Source organism: Numida meleagris, chromosome 12, assembly GCF_002078875.1.
Source record: "Numida meleagris isolate 19003 breed g44 Domestic line chromosome 12, NumMel1.0, whole genome shotgun sequence".
Taxonomy (NCBI): Eukaryota; Metazoa; Chordata; class Aves; order Galliformes; family Numididae; genus Numida; species Numida meleagris.
In genome coordinates, this window is record NC_034420.1 from 13,943,619 (window position 1) to 13,966,194 (window position 22,576).

General features: G+C 47.2%; 1 long non-coding RNA gene across 2 annotated transcripts in view; it reads left to right on the top strand.

The window, feature by feature from the left end:
• The window catches only part of LOC110405461, a 46,783-nt gene extending 25,519 nt beyond the window's left edge, over positions 1-21,264 (top strand). The window contains exons 6-9 of one of the 2 annotated variants that reach the window (XR_002442884.1): positions 12,907-13,328; positions 13,678-13,757; positions 19,694-19,802; positions 20,122-21,264. This is a non-coding gene — a long non-coding RNA (uncharacterized LOC110405461). Of the gene's footprint in view, positions 1-12,906; positions 13,329-13,677; positions 13,758-19,693 lie in introns of both variants that reach the window. The other variant, XR_002442883.1, reaches the window with a different exon arrangement.

Consider the following 22,576-nt stretch of genomic DNA (forward strand, 5'->3'; position numbering starts at 1 on the left):
GCATGTTCAATGGGGCTGTCTGCAGATCGGTGCCAATAGCTAACTTGCACTCAGAAGCAAATAGAAAGCTGGGGCAGCTTTTGCAGCGCCTGCATCATATTTTTCTACTGCTGTAGCTTATGTAATCTCCTATCACACAGATGGGCCCTGTGTAGCCGTTGCAAAGTGCGTCCTGACTGGTGGTCAAAGACTTCTGAGCCCTGCCTGCCCTCCTGCCTGGCTGCCCGTGTTCTTGCCATGCATTTCTGGTCTTAATCCTGGCCAGCTTCAGCTCCACCAGCGGCAGTCACACCAGCACGCAAGTGGCACACGGAGCCATCAGCACCGGGGACAGGCAGTGCCAGCACTTCACACAGAGTGCTAAGTCCCTGTGTGGGATTAAGACTCATAAATTAAGCGCAAAACCTAGGTTTCCACTTGCAAGCACTTGTGTTGTGAGGCAAGCGTTATTGAAAGCTCTCTCCTCTCTGCTTTTGCTGCCATTTGGTCATTTTGGTTCTGTGTTAGTCCTGTAGGGGCAGAGCGAGGGGCTGGTAACAGCTCGCTCCCAGCCCTGTGCCTAGGCTCGGCCCTGGCTTTGATCTCTTTGCTGGAGAAGCTGGGGCATCTGCTGGTGTCTGAGAGCCTGAGTCCATGGCAGCAGCTCTGGCCCTGCCAGCAGGCTCCTGGCGTAGTCATCCAGAACTGCTGGGACTCAGGGCACGTCATGGGACCACCTCTGGAAGAGCTGCAGCGGTCAGAGGACTGCCATCCCCATTGTGTGTGCTGCAGTGACACCACAAAGCACAGAACGGGGGGGATCTGCTGTACTGTAAAACAGTGGTTGGCTTTTTTTGTATATGTATACTATTCCAGTGTCGGAGTTTTTACATAGCATAAATCATGCGTACAAAGTGCAAATAATCAGAGTACTGGTAGGCACTGTACTTAGAGGCATGTCTGTAGAATTGAGGTGTAGGTGATGCAGATGGAAGTGCCAGTTGCCAAAGTCGTTATTCAGGCAGCCTAAATTAAGCCATTGCTGTACAGTCAAACAAAACGGGGAAATAATTTTCCAAAGCCGTAACCATTTTGTAGAAAATTGAGCTGGCAGGATGTTGCACAAAGTTAAATCTCTTGCACAGATGTTTCTCAAATGAAAAATAAGTGTACACCTGCTCTCCTGGTTATTTCTAACACTGGGAAGTGAAGGCTTTCAGCTCTCGTGACCGGCTGTAATGACAGTGGCCTGTGCTGTTCCCCTGTTTCACGAGGGAGAAGAGGTTAGTTCCAGTGATGAGCAATGATGTTTGGGCTTACTCAAAGCTGCGTGTACCTGGCTCGTGCCGAGCTGTGAGCTCTGCTTTAGGGAGCCCAGGCGAAGGCTGGGCACAGGCAGGGCCCCCTCCAGGAATACGACCAGTCTAATTTTAGTGGGGTGTGCGGCATCTGATCTGGAAGCAGCTGGTGTCAGACGGATGGGGGGCCTGTCAAGCAGCCTGAGTGCATTGCTAAGGAATATGTTCATTTCCACCCAGAGGCAAGCTAAAAAGCCAGGGCTGGCTTTAGCCGGTGCTTGACTTGATGTAAACCCAAATGAGATCTTTGTAGATGGTGCAGTGCCCAAAATCTCAGATTATAATGACATTTCATTAGCAAAGCGAGTCATGGCTTATTTTTGTAGTCCTGTATTGCATTTCATTGCTGTTTCTGTTTTCAAGATGGTGGAAAGGATTTCTGGTCATACTGTCTCTGCTTCCCTCTTGTAAAAAGGTTTCTACAGGAAAAAGTTCATCTAGTGTTTTTTGGGCTTGGGTGGCAGTGCCCAGCTGCCCAATGGATGCAGACTGCAGCTGCTGCTGGTGCAACAGGGCAGCCCCGGGCAGGCAGCGAGGGGTGGTCCCCTGTCTGTCAGACTTTGGAAATGAGAGAATGATCCGGAGGCATCTGCAGCACAAGACAGAGGGATGCCAGAGTGTCACCTCTGCCTGCTTCCCTCTCCTGCATAGTTTGATTCTGTTTAGAGAGCCGATGAGTAAATACATTTAACGTTTCATAGGTTAAATGTACAACAGAGGTAGAGCTGAGTTACAGTGCTTGCTAACAGTATTTTGGTAAATGGGTGAAGTTCCTCTATCAGGCCGTGAAGACAAACCACTGAAATTTCTCACTGCCTGCTGAAGTAACAGCTGGGCATTTCTCTAGGAGACGGCACAGCGTTACAGAAAAAGCTCTCAGATACCCCATGCCTGCTGCTTGGTCCAAATGAAATGCAAAATCTGGAAGGGATGAGTTGATATCCACGCAACAGAGAGAACGAAGGTCCTTCCAAGAGGCAGGTGCTGCCCTCGGGTATGCCTTGCTCCCTGCTCTGCCAAGGAAACTCTTGTTCCTCAGCTGCTTTTTGCATTTGGAGTTGGGAGGCTCTGAACTCCCATCCCCACCTGTCCCTTGTTTTCACCACCCCTGTGTTATGCCGAAGATAGCATGCAAAACTTCCTTGGGCTGGGGCTGCACTGCTGGGGAATACTCAGGGAAGGTGTTCTCAGGGTATGTGATGGTAGCTTTATTGCTGGATTGTGAACTTCTGTGGCTGCAAATGAGGCACTGCTAGAGCATCAGAGCAGTCTGCTGCTGCTTGAAGGTGGTGATTCCTGGTACCTCTGCTGCATATAATTCCCAGGGCTATGAAAAGACTCTCACTGAAAATATGTGTTACATTTTCTGGCCTCCTTATTCCCTGTAGCATCTCTGTCCCTTCTCTTTTCTTTTTCCCTACTGGTGAGCTGTCTTTAGGAAGAGGCTGTGGAGCCCAGTGGATGCTGTGCTGCACGCCTGAGCCTGCATCCCAGCCAAGCATAAAGCAGCAGCTGAATGCTTTGTGGACTCTTCGCCTCTTCTCCCAGCCCAAGACACTAAACCAAATACTGATGGGTTGGCTGCTTGCAAAGTAACTCATTCACAAGGTGACATGTTCAAGGGGGAGAGCCTGTCGTGGAGGTAAGAGATGCTCGTGCAGGCAGGCACGCTGAGGGGCTGGAGCTCCTGGTTTGCCAGGATGCCCAAATGCCCACCCTTTATGAGCCCACAGGAAGAGCAGAGCTCAGCACGCTGGAAGGGGAGCACTGTGATCCCCGCCTCTCCTTTCCCCCTCCCAGAAAGCTAGCCCGTAACCTGAGAGCACGATCAGTGTGATGGAAGTTAAAGTGTTACTCACCTCTAAGCCATCCGTTTGCTTTTGGGGCTCCTGCTGCCAGCAGCCTGAGGCGGCGCTGAGTCTTGAAGTGGAAAGTCTCCTCTCCTCCAGCTCCCCTCCGAGGACTGAAGGCTGCCTGGGGTGGGGGTTACATTTCTAATGTGCGGATCCCTGCTTGTGAGTGATGGCATGGCGGGAATGTCAGCTGTATGGGGATAAACTGCAGCAATTTATTCTCTCCAGCCTGCTGGAAAGTCAAGAGAGCAGCGCCATTAGCTGCAACAAAACAGGTTTGCTGATGAGATACAACAGTGGCCAGGCCCGTAGCTGCTTGTAACTTACTGTGTTAGTTCTCCTGGGTGCTGGAAGGGTTCCAGTTTGGGTTGATTGTGATTCTCTGCATTGAAAGGCCAGAAAGAAAAGCGAGACAAAACTTCGTTGGAAGCAGAGCATTTTTATGCAAATCTGGAATGTACAGAATTTCCTATGTACTTGGGATATTAAAGAAAATTTGAGCTGCTTTCCCTCCTCAGATGCTGAGGAATGAATGCAGAGGATAGCTTGGGTTTGGTGGAATCCGCATACATCTCTCTGAGTCCAACAGTGTCTCCTCCAGCCTTGGTAGAGGAGCTGTGTAAAGCCATGGGAGCTGAAGGAACACTGCCATTACATGCTTAAATCTCAAGCGAGGTGCATTGTTCAGTGAGGTTCATGTAGAGGAGGTGCTGGAGATAGGGCATTTCTGAAGCACGTTCACCTGGCAGGTCCTGTGCTCCAAAGTGCTGCCTAACTGTGTGTTTTGGGAGCTGCTTTGTGCAGGTGCTCAAGGGTAGGACTGGACCTCCCTGAGCGAAGCTGGCTGTCACCCTGAAAGCATCTGTAGGCAAGTTGGATCTTGTCTCCTGCCCTCTCACAGCTGCGTTGGGCGCAGTCTTGGCGTCCTCAGCCTTCAGCAGTTCTGTCAGAAATCACCCAGCTGCTTGGCAGAACCATGCAGCAATGTAAGGTGTGCTGCCTTAGCCTCTTGTGTGGGATCCCGGAGGTCTTCCACAGGTTCCCAGTTTGAAAATATTGACGGTCAGCTTTCCTGCAAGCACAAACTCCTTAGTTTCTACAGTTACCTGCCTGCTTCATTCATCAACATGGTTCAGAAGCTGTGCAGAAGAGCATAAATCACTTTTATGGGAGATGCTAAAGCATCTCTCCTGGTACTGTTATTAATGGCTGTGCATTTTTCGGAGTCGCGGTGAAATGCCCCGGGGCATCTGCACCCGGGGGAGGGGAATCTCTGTCCTTCAGCTCTGCTGCCTTGCAGCCCCGCAGTGGGGGAGGTGTGAGGTTGGAGAAGCGGGGATACAAGTTGGTGATTTCTTTACCATGGTGAGGGGTGGATTTGTAGTCAGGGTATATCTTTGCAGTACGTACCATGTTGGTCCATAGCAGTTGTGCAGAAGAAATGTAAGCTGCCCGGTGTGGGGTTCTGCACTGGTTAAGTCCTTGGGGTCCAGTCAATGGGATCTGCTTGAATCCTCCAGCTAGACAATCTAGCCCAAGGAATTTAAACTATTATTCACCTCCTGATGGCGTCATTATCAGATGAACTTTTGACACTGGCTCTAATGCAGGGCTGGTGGGAAGAGACGGGCTATTCCAGCCATCTTAAACCCTTCTCAAAATGGAAAAGCAGCTGCTGCAAGGGCTGCAAATGCTGGGGCCCTTCTTCCTCAAGGGCTCTGTCAGGACCTTTTGAAATGACATTTCCACTGACACCACATCAAATTCCAAGACAGATGAACAGTGATTTTTTTTTTTCCTCAAAGAAGATTTCTGAACAGAGGAGTGGAGGCAGCAAGCAGTCTTAGTGTCACAATGAATGGAGCTGCCATGTGGAAAACTAGTTTCCTCACTGGCCAGTTGGTGTTAGACCTAGGCTGGGTTTGGTGGTATGAGTTAAACTGATTCTTGTGGCCAATATTTGGATTCAGTGCTTAGGAAGAAACTTGCAGCCTCTGAGGAAATCCAGCCCATCTTCCCATTTGTGCTTGCAATAGCTGAGCATAAGCAGATGTTCATGTTGCAAGGAAAATGGGAGCTTGGTGATGCTATGAATTTTGGGAGGGAGAGGAGTGCCTGGCAGACACAGCTGGTCTTTCCCAGGGAGTGATTTACTTTGGGCAGTCAGAGGCTGGTTGTGGGGAGATGCTGGGAGAGAGGATGTTGAGTGGTCAGCCCCACGAGGTCAGGCTCCTGCGCCTGCTGAATGCCTGCAGCTTGGTACCCAGTGTTCTTCAGCAAAGTGCAGTGAGTGGGATCACAGGTTAAAAGCAAACACCAGTGAACAGGGAGGGACAAACTCAGGGAGGCTGAAGTCGCACAGAGGTGTCACAGATTGCCCACGGAGGGCTTGTGAGCATGTGCTGGGGCTCTCCCCATCCTCCTTCCTATCTTCTCACACTGAGGTCTCCAGGTGGGTGGTGAGCACTGACAAACCCAGCCAAGTTTTGCTGGGTAAACTTAGTCCAACCTGTCTGAAACTGGACCCACTGGGAGGCTGAGCCAATCTGATTAAATCTAGCCAAACCTGTCTGAGAGCGGCAGTCACTGCTCCGGCTGCCTCTGTCCTCATTCGTGTTCTGGTCCAAACCCTTTGGGCTGGCGTGGCTCCTCAGGCTTCAGGGAGGTGATGCTGTATTTGGACGACAGGAGATGTTTGACCTTTCTTCTGTTAGCCACTGTCCCGTGGACGTGATGTGGTCGCGGAGCCAGCCTGGCTGTTTATCACAGTGTATTGGAGTAAATTCTCTGATGATGTCAGCGTTAGGCAAATCCTCTTCTAGATTCTGCTGGCACATGTTTGTAGCCTTCAAGAGGATTGAGCAGGTGTGGTGGAAAAGGATTGCAAATGAGCGTGAGCAATTTGGAAATGTGTGTTATGTAATAAAAGTGGCATTGCTGGCAGACATCCTCAGTCATCTTCGGGCATTAACTTCTGTAAGCAATTTAGCAGAGGTGCTGCTTGCTCTCCACACGCTGAATCCCAGGAGCATGTGTTAGTGGGCAGTCTGACCAGCCTCAAATTAAAGTTGACTCAGTGTTGCAATACATTATATGATGCCTTCAGGCATCCACTTAGTGGGTGATCTGAGAGCTGCGCCTTCTGGTACCATTCCCTTGGGTTTAACTTGGCGTTTTGATCTATCTCATATATTTTCCACTGTAACTTAAAGCCGTATCAGTCAGAGCTGTACACACATATCTATGGGTAATTTGAGGAGTGGTGAACGTTGCTGGATGCTTGCCAGTCCTGGCTAGGACACTTAACTTTGATACCTATAGAGACAGTGCGCTGATGTGCCCCCGAGCTGGCTCCTAACAAACCTCTGCAAACTGCACAGTGATACAGCTCCACGACATATGTTGATTATTCGGGTGAGTTTTCCCACTGGATGCAGGTCTGTCACCACACGGGTGCCTGGGCTGCCTGCTGTCAGCACCCTGCATGTGCTTGGTGTGCTGCTCTGCGAGCAGGGATGTCTGAACAGAGCAGTGCCCGTCCCGTGGTGCAGCACCTGGGCTCAGCACTCAGTGACCTCCTACCTCAAGTGAGATCTGGCTTGTGGCTGGGCAGCAGCCCGAGGGCCTGTGGCAGAGCACAGCTGTCAGTATGAAAGGCTCAGGGAGGGCACAGCGTGGGTGATTCTGATATGAAGTAGCTGAGTTTGCTGCAGTTATTTGATCTGCCCAGCGCAGAGCAGACGGCAGGTGGCACCAGTACCATGCAGCACTGAAGCTGTAAGAGTAAGGCTGCAGCAGGGGTCCTTAACATTATTATTTTTACTACTTAAAAGTGCCTGGGATCTCTGTGTAGTCCACTAACATGCCTTTGTGTGTCCTGGCCGTGCTGCTGACATGCAGTGTTCCCCACATTGCAGTGTGCTCTGCAGATACCATCCTTGTTCTGGGAGGGCACGCTTTCTGCCTTTGATAAGACTCTGTTCTTAAAGGATTCAACATAATGTTATGTTGTGTTGCCAGCACTGATATATGCATAATATAATGGTCAGTATCACAGTGTGATAGGACCTTGGCATTGACTTTTCATTTAATTCTGTTGGAGATGAGGGGAAAATCTTTCATTGATGCAAATGTGCGTTGCATTTAGTTCCAGCATCTTCAGGTGAGGCAGACGAATAAAAATGCAGACATGAGAATTAAGAATACGAGGCATGTTAATTTTCAAGTATATACATACAGGTAAGGAAAATTTCTAAGGCCATGTTCTGGGGTCCTGGTGCACACGTGCTGCAGTAGGAGTTTGGATGTGCTGATTGTTTTAGCATCCTTTGCCTTGCTAAGTGGTTGCAAAGCTCTGGGCGAGCAGGGACAAGTGCTTTAGTGTAACGTGCAGCTCCATGGCTTGGTGTGGATAATCATTCCCTTTGAATCATTCACTGAGGGAGGGTTCCTGCAACAACTGCTTGTATAAAACCCTCTTTCAACAGCTAATGGAAGCTTAAATCCTTACAACACTGTTGTGTGCCATTTCTCTTAATTATTGCCAGCAGCTCTGCAATTTGGAGAGCCAAATCTCATGAAAGCACAATTACTCTAACTCTTGCAAAGATGGCATGTGATAATTTCCTCCGGCAGCGCTGACAGTTCGGTGTATTTGCTTTCCAGAATGTGGTGCGTGAGCTTTAGCTAATGTGTGCAAGAGCAGGCGGCCACTCTTAGCTCTGGGAGAGCATGGGGAGGAGACCTGCTGCTGCTTTCCTTGCACACGTGTGTGTGCACGGCACTGCAGTGCTTGGTGTCCCAGCTGCTGCTGAAAGCGCTGGGCTGCCCCGTGCTAAGAGCTCCTCAGCTCTTCCCCAGAGAGGCGTCAGCACTGCCATTGCTCCATGGCAGAGCTTGGGCATGAGATCTAATGTTGAGGAAGTACAGCAAGGGGAGGGAGGTGAAATCAAAGTTGAGAGATGGAGGATGGGAGGAGAGGATAGGAGAAACCACATTCATTAACGGGGTGATGTTGGACTGTGCTTCTCCATCTGTCTCCTGGTTACAGGAGTGGGCAGAAGTTCTGAGCAGAGCTCTAATTTGCTGTTTGGCAGGTTTGTGTGTAAATACATACTTTACCTTGTGAAAGCTTATGGCTGGTTGGGAAAAGCTTTTACGCTGTCAGGTTAGCAGTGAGAAAAACTGCTGGGGCATGGAGCCTACCAGCCGGGCATTCCCTCTTCCCGAGCATCATCCTCCAAGCTGTAGGGTTCATCCAGATTTCTGCTTGGCTTCTTCCCCTGTATCTCTTGTTCTGACCTGGTGTTTGCGACCTTCCCCACTGCTTTGCTCCGGAGCTGTGCTGGTGGGTTAGCTCTACTCCCCTCATCCCGGCTGGGCCCACGTGGGAAAGAGAGCGGCTGCAGATTGGTCTGTGGGGGATTTGAGTGCCCAGGTCCTTTAGAGCTTCCTGGGAAATAGCAGCTCAGATTCCTGCTGGCACACTTTGGAAATCTTTTTAAATCAAGTACCAAAAATCAATGTGTTGCAAGACTCCCAGCGTGTAGTTCTAAACCCATTAGGAGGAGATTTGTGCTAATTCTGGAAATCTTTCTATTTTAAAAGTACTTTGAATGCATTTTGAAAGTATTTTGAACTTGTATATCTGGCAGAAGGGGAACAATTAAATCAAAGGGAAGATTACATTGTGTTACTTTAATTGTGATGGATTGAATCGTTTGCTGAAGGAAGATATCTACGAAGCATATCTACGTGCAGAAGCGAAAATGAAAATTGGTCTCAGCTGTTCCTCTCCTGTTGACAAATGTGCATTTATGCAGTGCATTCCTTCTCATATCTTGATCACACTGCGTGCACATGGGGTGTGAGTGTCAACGGTTTACAGGCGTTAGGCCCGATTCCGTGACAAAGGGGACGGGGGACCCAAGGGCCCACGTCCCGGGAAAAGGGGAAAGGGGAAAAGGGTAGGGAGATGGCCCTGAAAGCAAAGAACAGCGGCAACAATCTGAGGAGAAACAAACTAATTTACTAAATAAAATATTGGAATGCAAAACAACACACTATAATACAATATAATTACAATTTAAGCTGATAAATCCAATACAGAGAGAGAGAATGTCCCAAAATCAAGGTAGGCCTTACTCTACTACCGACGATAAGACGGCTGGAGAGCGAGGTGCTGCCAAGACGAGAGACGGCGGAAAAAGGGACGAGGTCTCGTGATCTGCAAGTTTTTATACTGCGAGCTTTTATCTTTTCCCTCCGGCTGGAAAATGGTAACAGAGGAGCAAAGTGCCGTGGGGACTGTAGTAGTCCTTCTCTTCTGAGAACCAGGTACATTCACTACATGATGTTATGATGTGGAATACCAATAACCGAAAATCATAAAACCATGACAGTGAGTTAATTCTGCTGGGAGCTGCGGAGCGGTTATCTGCCGGTCTGCGTAAGCACAGGGATCAGCCTTTACCCTCATGTCCCGTCGGTATTCACGTGTAGTCCTGTGATTTTGCACCTGTGTAAGGAAGAGGAGAAACATCCCCATCTGGATGCAGTGTGCCGTTGTCTGGGGTAATTCAGGGTTCAGGAAACTGTAACTCGGAAGTGTGTGTCGCTGAGATGTAGTCTGTCCAGGAGGGCCCTGTCAGGTGGGGTGTGATGGGGCACCTGCCGTGGAGATGGGGTCTGCTGGTAGGAAGCAGCATCTGGAAATGAGCATGGGGAGAGCAGGGCACAGGAGGTTGTTGCCTAGAGGGTCTGTTGCTGGTGCTTGGTTTCACTATAGGTGGGGAATAATTTATATCAAGCTGTACGATGTATAGACAGTGCTTTAATTCATGCTTCCGTGGTCAACAGTTAATTATAACTGTTAATGGCAGGTTCAGTAACAGTGCAGGACTGCACTAATTATAAGTCCTGGCTTTTCATGGGCAGCAAACTCCCCGTTAGTGGCAGGCTGTGTTTACACAGTGAATGTCCTGCAGTGCCCTGTAATGAGAGCACAGAGGGCAGAAGGAGCAGTGCTGCTGTGACTGCCATGCCCTCAGCTCTGAGCTCCCTGCCCTCCCTGCTGGAGCTGGGAGAGGGAGAAGGAATAGAAGCTGACACCCACCAGAAACTCTCTCAAGGGATCAAGCACGAAGGAAGGAAGAGCATCGGCTCAGTCTCCCTCTCCGGCTGCAGGGACTCAGGGATTCACAGCTCTGCATGCTGCTGTGTTCAGCTTCACACACTTCACCCTTCTCTCCCGCCCTGACAAACGTGAACTCGGCATCCAAGGGACTGAGGGCTGATGTTTGGGAATGTCACAGACTCACGTCTGGGAGAAAGCCGTGCTGCTTTCTGCTCAGGTTCAGATCGCCCAGCGTGAGCTGGGGAAATGGAGCACATGGAGGAAAAATCAGTCTTCTGGCACCAGCGTGTGTGGAGCCAAGGAGGAGGTGGAGATGTGCAGATTGTGGGTGCAAACAGTTGTTTCCCTCTTGCTCAGAAAGGTACTAAGTCGCTGGTGAAAGCTGTACAACTTGTACCTTCATAAAATCAGGCAATGAGTGGTAAACAAGGGAAGGTTTTATGAACACTGTCCTTCTTGGAGGTTTAAATTAAATCTAGTTGGTGATCTATTAGACAGGCTCTCTCATCTCAACTTCTGTGGCTCAACTTTCCCTGCTGATGCTCCCTCCTATCCCAGCTGCAAGTGCGCGTCACCTCCCGGTACTGGCAGGTAGGGAAGAAGCACAGCAAGCCTCTGTGCTGTCTGCTGCCACCAGGCTTATTGTCAGCTCCCTTCAGGCTGTATCATCTGTCTCTGAGCTGCTCCGCTCCCTGTTTCAGCCTGTAAGTTGCTGGCAGCTGTTGCCTCTGTCATTAGAGCTCTTGAGCACGGGAGTGGCAGTGCTAAGATGCTGCTGAATGGCATTTTGGCCAGCAAGCGATATTTTGTCATGTGAGAATTGCATGTGCAAAGGTACAGCTACTAATTAAAGCCTCACGTGGAACCTGCGGAGTTATTTGGACTTCAGAAACAGAGCTGCAAAATACGTTTTTTAAGTCTGTGTCCTCTGGTAATAAAGCCATCGGCATTTGAGGCTGTGTTGGCTGTCAGCCATCCCTCTCTGGTCCTTTCTTGCCTAATGAAGGTAGTTGCTGGATGAAAATGCAAAGGTTTGCGTTTGAGTTGTGAAATTCATGTTTGCACCACTAATCACTTGAAAAATCTATCTCCGGAACTTCATTTGTTAGGAGCAGCTGATTAGCCGCTCCCTGTGCTTTCTCCTTTTAATAAGACCCCTGAGTCGAACAACAGAAGGGCTATAATTAAGGAGCACGTATTTTCCTTTCCCTGAGACATTCTGGCAGATGCTGGCAGGAGCAGGGCAGAAATGCCTTCACATCACTTGTGCAAGTCTGCACTGTACCCAGGAGAGGCTTTGTCCCTCTCTGCACCAGCACGGGCAAACGTGCTCTGATTGCTGCTATGTGGCTTCTGCAGCATGCCCTGTCCCTGCTGGGCTGTCCTGGCAGGATGCTCTTCCTTTTTTTGGCTGTTAGCAAAGTGCACCTTGAAGCTGACAAGGAGCCACGGCAGAGCCGGACTCCAGGTTTCCCTTGTGTGTCTTTCTCTGTGGCCCCATGTTACTCATGGATGATGATGGAGGTGACCCAAAGGTCTTTCACTACCTCTTGCTATCCTCCTACCTAGCAGAAGGTAACCCAGGGGTCAGCATTTTGTACTTCAGGGTTTTACCTGGAGAGTTTGGCTTGAGTGGGAAAGGATAACTCTAAAGGTCACGGCAATGGATGTATTAAAATCCTAAAGACTCATCCTTCTCTGTAGTGCCTTCCCTGCACAAAAGTATCGAACACAAAGTGACGAGCAAGGCCATAGGTAAAAGGTTGTTCCGTGAGCAAAGTTGAGGGCTTTGTTTTTTTTCCTTACTGCTCCTTCTGCTTTCTAAATAACCACGTATCAGCCATCTGACTTGGAAAACATTTTTAGTATGAAAAATTAATTAGATACAATCTAAGCATGATATGACCTTGATTTTTCTCCAGTGCCAAGAATAGCTTCCAACCATGAGCTGCTGGGAAATATGTCAATAAAGTAATCACTCCTCTTAAAGTTTGTGTGGAATTGATCCTTTTTTTTTTCTCCCCCCAAAGCAAACAGCACTCCCAAACTGGAAGCGTGTTCTATGCGGGCAGTGCCTGCGTTCCCAACCAGCCCAGCCCAGCTGTGCTTCAGGTGTCAGCCATACAGCCTGCTGCCTTGGCCAAACAACAGAGGCTAATGGAGGCTGATTGGGGGGTAATAGTTTTACGATGTGGACAAATAATTATTAAGGACTGAAGCAATTCCGTCAAGCCCTGAACTTGTGACTGAGCTGAAACTTTAACCCCGGTCTCCGGAGATATAGACAAAATGTCAATACAATTAAAGAGAGGGATGGGGAAAGGGTTTGGGTCGTTTTTTTCTTCCTTCTTTTCAGAACTGATAAAAGAACAAAAGCGATTTTTAAATAAATCCACACCCTCCAAAAATTTTGCAATGTTCCAAGAGCAAAATACTTCCTAGGAAAATCTGTATATTGCAATGATCTCCCTAAGAAGGATCAAGAGTTTTTTAACGGTGTATTGCTGTACCTCTGTCTTATGACAGTTTTGAGAGTAATGCATTTCTGTTGTTTTTTCTTTGTTGTTGTTGCTGTTTCCAGGTATCTGCAGGTGTTCAACTCTACCTGGAAACAGACTGTGTAATGAAGCACGACAAAAACTCTTTAGCGTGGCCCTGCTCTACAGTGTCAGATCAGTCAACCATCTGGCTTGGGAAAGTGGAATCGTCTTGATTACTGAAGTGTGCAGATCCCTCTGGGAGCTGCAGTGGCCGCTGAACGTCTCTGGAGCGCTGCGCTCTGCTCACATGTCCTTCACAGCAGCTTGCTGACAAGGCTTGACACGAGACAGACACAAATCAATAGCTTGTTGTTAAATGTTAGTGAGATGGAATTTCAGGGAGCCTTCATGTTAATGTCATTTGGCACTTACGTGGAATGAACACCAGAGAAGGCAAAGCAGGCTTGAACTTGGCTCCAAGAGTGATACGAAGGTGGTCCTGGCATCTGTTTCACTGTCTGAGGTTGGTTGTGTCCCCACTGTGCTCAGTGCTCAGGGATATTGCTGCTCCTTCGACTAATTCCTTCCTAATGTGTGACAAATTATAATTTCTGGAATCCTTACCATGCCAGAAACATGGGCTATCAAAAACTAAAGTTCTTCATAATATACACCTGAATGGTTGAGTGTCTTCTATGCACGCTGGTTTTGATCTGTCCAGGCTATGAGCTCCAGCTGACCTACTGAGAACAGAGACTTGGGGTGGAATGCAGCACCGTTTTCACTCTAGCTTCAAGCCTCTCTTTACTAAGTGTAGCTCTTGGTTGTTGTTATAACTCAAAGCTGATGACCGTTCTTCTCCTGTGTCTCAGAGGTGCTCTCAGGAAAGCGGGTGGCCTGTGCATGAAGAGTAAACACGTCGTGTTCCGGAGTCGCTGGATTTGGTGTGCAGGTACAGTTGGGTTTACAATACATGTGTGGCAAGTCTGAGGCTTCCCAGATGAGATCTGTATGTTACCATTGATGAGTGCAGACAGATGAGCAAAATCTCCAATTCTACCCAGACAAAAGCCCTGGGGAGGAAAAGGATGGGTCTGGTGAAACCTCAGCTGTTTGGTAGCCTGCTACTTCTACTGGTAAAATCACATGGCTTTCTCAATGGAGCCAAAGTTTATCCCTGTATTTCCCTTGCTTTGTAGTTGTTGTTATTTTTTAGTTAAAAAATGACCCAAGAGAATGGAAATGATTTGTTTGACCTAGAGACTATGGCTGCTGAAAGTCCCTAATTCTCCCCCACCCTCCTTCGCTTCCCCAATCAAAACTTTAATTTGCATTGTCCTGATTAGTAAACCTGAATTATGAGTTGTTAAATCGTGGTTCTGGGCCATTGCGTCATGTCTACGTTCTTGCTAAATACTGTGAGAAGCTTCGTCTTTGCTCTTTCCCAGTAAGGGAGTGGTGGAGAGGAGGAAGCAGAGGGAAACTGAGGGTCTGGGTAGAGCCAGCGGGGTTCAGAAGGCTGACTGAGCTGCTCTAGCTAGAAATGGGCAACGAGATTTGAGATGGAAGTAATCTGTTTCCTGTGTGTATTTTGGGATCTCAGCCTGGGTAGAACCTGGGTAAACACTTTCTCTATTCATAATAGCCCCAGATGATGACAGGTTTCCTACCTTTGATCCTACAAGCCAAGTGCTTTATGCCGTGTTCAGTGCACTGGTGAATGCAACTTAGGTGATGGTTCTGGCTTACCTACAGCTGTGGGGGTTTGAGACAATTTGTTGCTGTACAAAGGAGATGTTCTCTGCATCTCTGTCATCACTCCTGTGAATATTTAAGCCTTTCAAGGCTTTTTGACCAGGACTGGAAAGCGTTTGCTTTTTCAGGAGGATGGCTACTGAGAAGTTAAAACCAGTTAGGAGATGAATCTAAATGCTGAACAGTAAAGTGGATGGTTTTTATGTAGCCCCAACCATCTGAAATGTGTAATCAACCTACCAAAAATCCTCAGAAGCGTATGAAGTAGAAATTCAGTAATTTATGTAGAAATTAACATGTTCAGGTAAGCTGTTGTTTTATTTGTAGTGCTGCCTACAGCTGGTGCTGGTACGTGGGTGACAGGATGTGGAGGAGTTGCCAGCAGTGGGTTTTTCACCAGCTTTGCTGGCTGGCCAGTGCGTGGGATGTGCCTTTGGGCAGTGAAGTGACACACTGTGCTGATGGAGAGGGTCAGGGAGAGGGCTTAGTGCAACCAGTGATGAGAGAAAAGGTAGATAAGCAGTTAATCCTGTAGCTGTGGTGCAGCGTCTGGAGGCAATGTGGAAACTGTCGTAAAAATCAGCCGGGGACTGTGGGGAGGGCTGGGGAGGTCGTGCTTGGGGGCCACGTTCTTTGAGCTCCTGTTCCATGCGAGGCTCATTCTGAGCCACCTGCAGCTTAGGAGCAGTGCAGGACCTGCCCCTGCTGGTGGCCCTTGCGTGGGGACGTGATGCGCTGGCAACCTGCAGAGATGCTCCTTCCTCTGCAGCTCTGTACCTCCCCATCCCATCTCGGTGGTGAGCAGGTGTGGTGCAGAGCAGCTGATGAAGCAGGGGCCCGGTGTCTGGGCAGATGTGCAAGGCCAAAAGCAAATTTTCTTCCTGTTGTTACCGGACAGACCTAGCCAGGGTGGATATAAATGCCCATGAGTTTCCTATCAGCTGCGTCAATGGAATCATAGTGGATTTGGAGGCCAAGGCTGCAGTGCACGGTAGAGAGATGGAAAAAAAGACCTGAAGAGCTTGCTTGGATGATGAGAATCCAGAGGTTCTGCAGTGTGCTGGCATCTACATTTTATATTAAATATGTCAGGAGGATGGTTGTCAAGTCTGATCTCAAGGAATACGCGTCAACCTTTTATACTGACTTTGTTTTACCTTTAAAGCAATCGAGCTGCTCCTGGAGGCAGGTATTACTTGCATGCCACCTTTAGCACAATCAAATTAGCACCGTGTTTACTCTAAAAGCCGAAGCCTGGATGAACGCTCAGCACTGAAATGAGCACTGCACACGCAGCCCGACCCCTGCTCGCTCGCCCCATCTTGGAGAGGACTGTGCTCCCCATATGGTGCTCCTGCTATGCCTGCGCTATTTCTGGCTTCAAACGCTGGAATTGGAATGGGCAGATTTAAAAATAAGGCTTTGATCCTGCCAAGATGTCTGCTGCCCGCACCATGGATCTCTTTTGCCGGCAGTCCAACCGGTGCTGTGCCACGCGCCCTTCAGACGGATCCTGCCAGTCCTCTCCTAATGCAGGCTCCCACACTGAGTTCTTCTTCCTTCCCCCATTCCACAGACCTATTTCTGCCCATGTTGCTTTCTGTCCTGCTCTTCTAGCAAGCCCGTGTGCCTGGATCTGCATGTGCTTTGAATCTGATGCTGCTTATCCAGCTGGAAAGAAAGCAAATCTAGAGTCTGTGCAGTGAAGTGGGTCTTCCCTTCTTCAAGTGCCACCCAGAGCCTGGGGATAGAAGCTGGGGGTCTGGTCTTCTTCCATGTCTCTGTAAGCTTGGTTTGCTGCAGCCCTGCCACCCTCAGCTCTCCGTTCTCCGTTCACTTTTGGCACTTCAGCCACTTTGATGCAAGTGGCTTTGAACATTTTCTTGGGTGTCGCTGCCAAGTGCAGGATGCAGGCACAGGAATTTTCCCCATTTTCAGCAGCAGCAGTTGATATTTTTCCCAGACTCCCCAGTCACTAAGGGCAGATCAAAAATGTGATAGAAGAAACTAAACAAATGGAAAGTTATTCTTTTCCTTTGAATGTTACAGAAAGGGATTGCAGCTCTTTAGCTTTTCTTCTTTTGAAGTTTTAATTAGGTAAATTTATGACTATGCGCTGAGCGCAGAGGGTTAGAATAGATGATCTCGAGAGGTCCCTTCCCATCCTCAAGGATTCTGTGATCCCATGTGTTTTTAAAGCCTTCTTAAATGAGCAGTTGGTATTTTTTCAGCTTTTCCACGAATACAAGTAGCTATTATTTCTCAGCAGTAGAGGTACTATTACTCTTAATTATATTGACTGCTCATAATTTTTCTTTGTTCACAACCTCTTTTGTTCCTATCTTGCTCTTGCTATTTTCCAATGCTTTTTTTTTTTGCAGTTGCTGCAGATCCCCTCCGTGCAAAAACGTACTGAAAGTGGTTTTTTTCTTTTTTGCTTGTTTGCTTTTTTGTTTTAAACACCAGCCCCGCTGAGCCTGGTGTCAGAACCCGAGCACCCCTGGAATCTTAGCAGGTTGCGTATTTTCATTTTGGAATGAGGCGAGGAGCCAAATCTGCCTGAGAAAAAGCTAACGAACTCTGTAAATGAATTAGTCGGAAAAGTAAATGATAGTAACAACAACAGAAAAGGACTTTTTCCCTTGGAATATTTGATTTGTCCTCTGTGTCAGTGGGAAAAAAGGCTTGAAGTTTAGCAGGGTGCTCAGTTGGTGTTGTATAAAGCCCTCAGTATCTCCATGCTTGGTCTGTTTGCATGATGGGAATAGGAAAGAAAGAATCTTTTTGTTATTGTTCATCAAAGGCTTCCAGTGCTGCTTTTTTTTTTTTTTTCTTTTTTTAATTTACTGTCAGAGCCTGGGTTTCCTGGAACATCAAGCATTAATTATCTCCCTATGTTTGATGACCTTTCAGTCAACTCAGATTTTCCTTTTGGATTCAGTACTAATTCCGTGGCCAATTTTTTAGGGGTCTCAGCGTGGCCTTTAATTAGAAGCCAGCAGCCCTGCGTCCCCACTCAGCCCCAGGACTTCAGATACTCCAGCTGTAGTGCAGACAGACAATTAAATGTAACATCTCGTGGTTTTGAACGCGTACCTAAACACAGGCAAAGTTTTAAATGGTGTTTTACCTGAAAAAAAAAGAGCACCTGAAAATATGATTAAAGCGTCATATGCCTCATTTTGGGGCTTTCTGCCTTACAAGTGTGGGGTCTGACTCCAGTTGGCAGGAACTTCTGAAATGCTCAAAGGTTGTGGATGCCCCTGGAGAATGCAGCCTCGGAATAACGTTGGTGGTCACGAAGCCAGATGCCAGCATTCAGAACTGCTGGAGTGTGACATCCTGCCATGCCTCCCTGCCTGACTGCAGTGAGCACCGTGCTTCTCCTGACAAAGAGCCAGGGACGTGTGGCACCTGTGGGACTCAGCCTGATGGGAGCTGGTTTGGGGAGAATGCCTGGGCTGTGGTCTTGGGGTACTTGGTGGTGGTCTAAATGAGTCCCATGGAGGAAGAGTGCAAGTCTGATTGCCAGCTTACGCTGCAATCCATGCAAGAGGCAACGGGTGAGGGCTGCAAGGTGCTGTTAAATTCCTGCAGAATCCCTTAAAAGGGAAGGGGATGCCAGCTAAGTAATTAATAAAAATTACTTAATTAAGTAATTAATAAAAAAGTAATCCCGGGAGAATTTGGTAGTCTGTTATAGTTGGCTCTGGAGAGACAAAAGACAGTAGGAGAACTGCTCTGGGATTTCGTTTCTTGTTATGATCCATGGCAAACTTCTTGAATTTCATTCTTGTCTAGACATTCTTCTCGTGTGTAAGAAAACAGTGGTTGCATTTATATATAAAAACCAAACAAAACTCAACAAACTCAAAAACCTCACACCCCAACACAACAATCTAACGTGGTTTAAATGGATTCCATTGGCCAACTACTTGAGCAAATATAGCAACATGCTCACAAAAACAGTCACGGTGAGGTTTTTTTTACAAATGATGATGATGTTCTGAGATGGGCTCCAGGTAGAATTTAAATAATGGGATCATTGGATACCACTATACCGTCCAAACCACTTTATCTCCCAAGTAGTCATTTTGTTGCCCAAGTAGTCGTTTTGATGATGGATAGGGCTCTTGGCCTGGGCTGATGACTAGGAGAGAGATCTGTAGGTGCTGGAGCAACGTAAGTAGCCCTGCAGATGTCTCTGGTCTGAAACGAGCTGGCAGATTCGAGTAAGCAGTTTTCTATGGAGAGACCCCAAACTTTGTCGGCTTCTTTTGACTGTAGTATCCATTCTTGGTTGGGAGGACAAATTCATGTTTCCTCTGGCTGTTACAGCCAAAGCATCTAAATGAACTAGCAAGTTTTCCTCACTAGGTATGAGGGTGAAATGAATTCTGCACAGGGAATAGCTCCACAAAGGTGCCACTTCCATCACATTATGTAAATAGCCTGTGACTAATAGAGAAGCCTATGAAATGAAATAAAAGACATCAGTCAGTGCATTTGCATGGAAACCAAGCTGTATGCCAAAGGAACCTTGTTTAAAAACGAGCAATTGTAGACAAGATAATTCTAAGGTTGTCACCGTGGAGCATTTCTGAGAGGCTTATTAGCATGGAAGTGAAAGGACAGTGTCATTCTACATCTGTGGAGTTTGAGGTTCCACTGACTACATCTGCAGCCCATCTGACCTTTTGTTGTGAAGTTACTCAGAGCTTCATTTTAGATTAGCTCTACTATGAGAGTATTACTCTAAATACTGTTTTAAAATATTCCTTTGGCAGCGGGCTGGGTTCACACCTGAGTTTGGGAGCAGGTGTCCTTCCCCTCTGCAGGACATGCTGTGTTGAGGTTAATGTCTCTCTGACACTGTTTGTGTCTGTAATTCCATATATTCTGTGGAATATTTTGGAACTGAGTCTAATGAGGCCCCATGGGTGGGGCCATGGGCAGCCTGGTCTAGTGGGTGGCATCGTGCCCACAGCAGGCGGTTGGAGCTGGGTGCTCTGTAAGGTCCTTTCCAACCCAAGCCATTCTGTGATTCTAATAAGAAGTATTTTGCAGAAAATTGAAGTTATATTGAGTCTTGCTGATAACTGCAGCTATTTCTGCTTGTCCTTTCCTGAACAGAGTTCCTCTGCCAATTCTGAAGTTCTCCAAACTCTGTTGCTCGCTCTTCTCTATACATCTGCTGACAGCGTATCCTGTCTTGATCATGCCACCTCTGTCTTGCTCTAAGGTGAGTTTTGTTTTATAGTTGGGACGTGAATATAAAGGTTTCAAAGCATTCAATGTATTTACAACTGTGTGATGGGGACATAGTGTGGCAACTTTTTTTGCCATTGTAGCACCCCAGGAGTTTTTATCACATGTGGAAATAGTGATAATGCAGGAAAATGTGAAGATTTTGGCTTAAACAAGAAAAATCAAAAGACTTTTTCCCTGTTTAGATTTCAGTGAGTTAAAACACAATAGTAGAGGCTGCTTCCATAGCAAATACGTACCAGTTGGGCTGCAATGCAGCAGTGGGAAAAGCTCTTACACTATTTGTTCTGCAGATAACATTTTCTGAGCTACTGAAGGGAAACTTCCACTCAGACAAGTTGCAAATCCTTGCAAGGCATCTAGAGAAACAGTGCTTCTAACACGCTGCTGATGTCTGAGTACAAATCGTGAGGTGCCGCAGTAAGAAGTTGCTGTGCCCTTGAGTCATGAATTCCCTTGAAACCTCCCTGTCTTATGATCCTGTCCTTCACCAAAAGGGATGGCAGTGCCATGAGCCCTGAGAATGCTCTGTAGCTGTTTGCATTGGTTTTAGTTAAGCGTTTGTAATGCTGAGAATTCACAGTGTTTTAAATTCTTTTTCCCCTGGAAAAAGCAAATATCTCGCTTTTCACTGGTCTCTGTTTGTCTAATTAGAGAACATATGAAGTGCTAAAGCAGTTTCCAGAACCGTTTGCTCAAGAACTGTCCTACTAATATTACAAGCAATAATGTTTAGCAGCTGGGCAGTGTGAGTGTTTCACAGGTGATGTTTATTTGTCAGGAGGAATCAAAGTATTTAAATAACGTGCAGCAATGGCACTGCTTTTGTACACATACAAAATTACAATCAGTAATCAGCCGAGTTCTCTGTTCTACAGAATGACTTTCACAATAAATGCTGTTTACCAAGTATCTAACTTTAGTTATATGTGCTTACAGTTAAACCAATTAACCATAAAGTACGAAGATATGTAAGGATATATTAATTTAAATGATTCTTTATAAATATATCAGCATGGTCTGTGTGACCGAACTACCTCAAGCGTGTCGTGGTGCACTTTTTCATTATTTAATCCCACATCAGTGCTAAGAATTTCTTTGTACATTTGGGTAGTGTTTGTAAGTCCAGGTCCCCCAGCTTGCTTCCCATGTTCGATTCCGTGTGGCTGCTCCCCCATGGAAGCTCCCTGTGCGACATTAGGTTACCTCAAGTTACAGCGTTCTGGTGAGCAAAGCTGTTACAACTGCATCCACGTTATACCAATAAAATATGGGAAAATAACATTTCCAGCATTTTCTAACACAGGGCAATATTTGTCAGCTTAATACTGAGTACTGTGACCTGAGCCATCTTTAAATATTCCATGTTGCACAGTTACGTACGTCTCTATCACGTGTCACGTTGGAGTCCATAATACTCATGTATTAAAAATAAGTAACTTCTGTTTGTCTGATTCTATTCCTGTTAAAGTCAGTTCCCTCCTACTGAGTCTGGAAATTAGGTATCAGGCTGCATACAAAGCCAGTGGGTGTAGTGAGAGAATGCATGGCACCGAGGGTGGCACCCTCAAGGCGGTGATGGCACTGTGTGCAGTGAGCAGTGATTTTTGAAAGTCCAGCATTAAGAGAAGAGATACTTGATAACTGAAAGCTCGGAACAGAAATGGAGTATCAGCACTTGAGTCAAATGAAAGTGTAGGGAAGAACAAGACAGAAATCAAGGCACAAGTGTTATTATTCACGTTGGGGTCTGAAGCAGTCTCACTGCTCAGAGAGCTTCCACCTGGTAATGAAGAACCTCTTATTCCAAGAATCAGACTGAACAAAGTGATTGCTTAACCCTGATCAAGATGACAGGTGTCACAAAAAGCAGCAGCAGCCTTTTTTTTTTCTTTAACTGATTAATGTCACAAATATGAACTGCCTAAGCACTTACAGAGGGATGGTCAGGGGAGCATCCATCAGTCCTGGCCTTCTCAGGGTCACAAGAGTTTCTGCTGGCCCTCTGACCATATAATTTGGACTAGTGTTCGCTCCATGGCTGTATTTAAACCACTAACAACACTTCTACTGTAAAACTAAGCACACTTGGGCATGGCTGTGGTGAGATGGCACTACTGGTATGGGAGACACTTGGGCCAAAGTCACGCTTGGGAATCTCAGCTGGGCCTCATTCAAACCCTAAATACTATCTGAGATGTGTGCCACAATGGGAAGAGAGAGTGTTCTTAACTCTTGTGTTGAATATTAAAGAAGTGGAGCATATTGCAAATGTCATGTGCTTGTGAATTGCTTCAGTCAGTGGCTCTGAAGCTGTAAATGGTGTGCTCAGGTCTGAGAGGGACCGTGGTAGAGACGTGTTCCAACCTCAGAGGAGGCTGGTTGGTAGCCCAGCCTCTAACTTGTTACAGTACTTTGTCCTGTGAATGACCTGACAGTATGAGATAGCTTTCTGTATGGGCACCGGGACCTCTGCAAGAAGTGTAATTCCTGAATCAGATTTGCTCTCAATTAAGGAAGTGAAATGGTGCTAATTAATCATTTCCTTGCCTTAGAGGAAGGCAAACTCCATCGCCTCCCCTCCACCAGCTGCAAATACACACCAGCCCCTCTGTTTCTGCGCGGTGTGTCGCAGTGTTGCTGGCTGGGTTGCTGCTTTCTGCTTGGTTCAGCGCCTGTTGTGCTGGGCAGGCAGATGGTGTGTGTCAGCAGAGAAGGGAGCCCAGTGGTTGAACTGACCGAAGGTTG